Consider the following 2,500-nt stretch of genomic DNA (forward strand, 5'->3'; position numbering starts at 1 on the left):
ATATATATATATATATATATATATATATATATATATATATATATATATATATATATTTATATATACATATACATATGTGTATGTGTATCTATATATATATATATATATATATATATATGTATATATATATATATATATATATATATATATACATATATATATATATATATATATATATATATATATATATATATATATATATATATATATATATTTATATTTGTATATATATATATATATATATATATATATATATATTTATATATATATATATATATATATATATATATATATATATATATATATATATATATATATATATATATATATTATATGTGTGTGTCTATTTAGATTTTTCCAGCGTACTAAGATAACGAGGAAAAAAGTAAATCAGGAAGATCATCACCTCTATTATTAATATTTGAAAAAAGAACTTCAATAATGATCGTAAACAAGCAAGCGAAAAAAAAAATTACTTTTTTAAGGGAAGAACATAACGAATAACCAACTTTCTGGTTTTTAGAAAAACAACATAAATTCCGAATCTAAGTTATTGCAGAGCGAACAATTGTTTGTTTCCCAATGTTGTTCCAAAGGAAAAACCTTTGTGAAATTACGTATCTCGCACGCTGGTCGCCATGAATAGGACATGAAAATATGCATTACTTTTCTTCGGCAAATTTTCTGAGTTTGCTCATGTGATCATACAATGGGATATTAAAAGATTTATACTTCATTCTCTAAAAGGTCTTAGTTTTATTAGACATTTAATTCATACTTTGAAATTTCCGTAATAATGTGGGCTTTTGTATCCATTATTATTATACTTCCTCCTATTCTTCATTATGTTTTCTATAATTGATAATATTAGATTATTGTTCAGTGAAAGAAATAACGAATGTATGCCGTGGAAGAAACTATTCATTGATAGAGTAATAATAATAATAATAATAATAATAATAATAATAATAATAATAATAATAATAATAATAATAATAATAATAATAATAATAATAATAATAATAATAATAATAACAATAATACTTTATTTCCAAATAAATACATTGGGTATTATACATTATTTATAAAGCCACATATAGAATAGTGATTACTGATATTGTGATTACATTAAAATCTAACATTTACATGAGAGATGCTTCCATATAAATCTTTTGACTATCAACTAAAATACATTTGGTCCACTACTTGCATTAGTATGACTTTAAAGTAGGGATAAAACAACTTAAAATGGTAAAACTCATTAAAATTCTATACTGTGTGCAAAATTACAGTAGACCCCATAAAACATTAAAAAACTGATATTCACAAGTACATTAAAACCAATCCACAAATATGTAACCAAAATCTTGTAGAAAACATATATTACTTGAGATTTGCTTTAAAAGTGTCTATATTCGATGTTGTTTTCAATGAATCAGGTAGGGTATTCCACATCGTTGGTCCTCGTACCGTAAAGCATCTACTTCCCAAGTCTGTGTTAGTTCTCGGTATATAAAGGTCATTATTCTGTCTCGTTCGTCTGTCCCTCCCAGCTCCAACTGTTATAAACGTAAAAAGCCAAGTCGGTATTAAACTACGCACAACTTTAAAAACTCCCACACTAATCTCGAATTTAATTCTTCTTTCAACATTTAACCATTCTAATTTATCTAAAATTTGTGATGCATGATCATATTTTTTGGCCCTACCATCAACTACTTTTGCCGCAAAGTTTTGTACTTTTTGAACCCCTTGCAATTGTTGTTTAGTAGTACTTCCCCAAATCTTTAAATAATTTATTATGCTCAGTGCAAGAGACTGAACTACCATCGCCCTCATGTCAATATCTAGTCTGTCTTTAATTCTGTTTAAATATATTAAGGTTCCATTTACTTTTCTACATATTTCAGATACGTGCACATCAAAAAGCATATATTGGTCAAAATGAATGCCCATATTTTTTACGTGTACACTTCTTTCAATTTGATGGCCGTTAAAGTTTAGAACGGTATCTAATGGAATTTGTGATATATATTGCCTTGTACCAATGAATAGGAATTTAGTTTTTGATTCATTTACATTTAAACCATTTAACTGAAAATATCGCAGTCCTGCTTCTAATATAGCTTCTGACTTTGTGATAAGAGTGGGTATATCATTTATACTACCTGCAATTAAAAATTGACTATCGTCTGCATATTGTATGAGAAGATAGTCTTCTAAAAATTTTGCCATATCTTTGAAATAGTCCTGTATGAAATCAGCCATATCATTGATGTGAATAAGAAAAAGCACGGTGCCTAAAATAGAGCCCTGGGGAACTCCAAAATGTACTTGCTTACGAGAAGAGATAGTATTATCTAGTCTGACTATTTGAAAACGATTTTGTAAATAGTTACTAACCCAAAAAGAATCTATTTTCATTTTCCTACACTCATTTAACAAAATATCTTGGCTAACGCTATCAAATGCCTTTGAAAGATCTAACAATATAAGTAAG

The sequence above is a fragment of the Palaemon carinicauda genome, chromosome 17 (assembly GCF_036898095.1).
Source record: "Palaemon carinicauda isolate YSFRI2023 chromosome 17, ASM3689809v2, whole genome shotgun sequence".
NCBI lineage: Eukaryota > Metazoa > Arthropoda > Malacostraca > Decapoda > Palaemonidae > Palaemon > Palaemon carinicauda.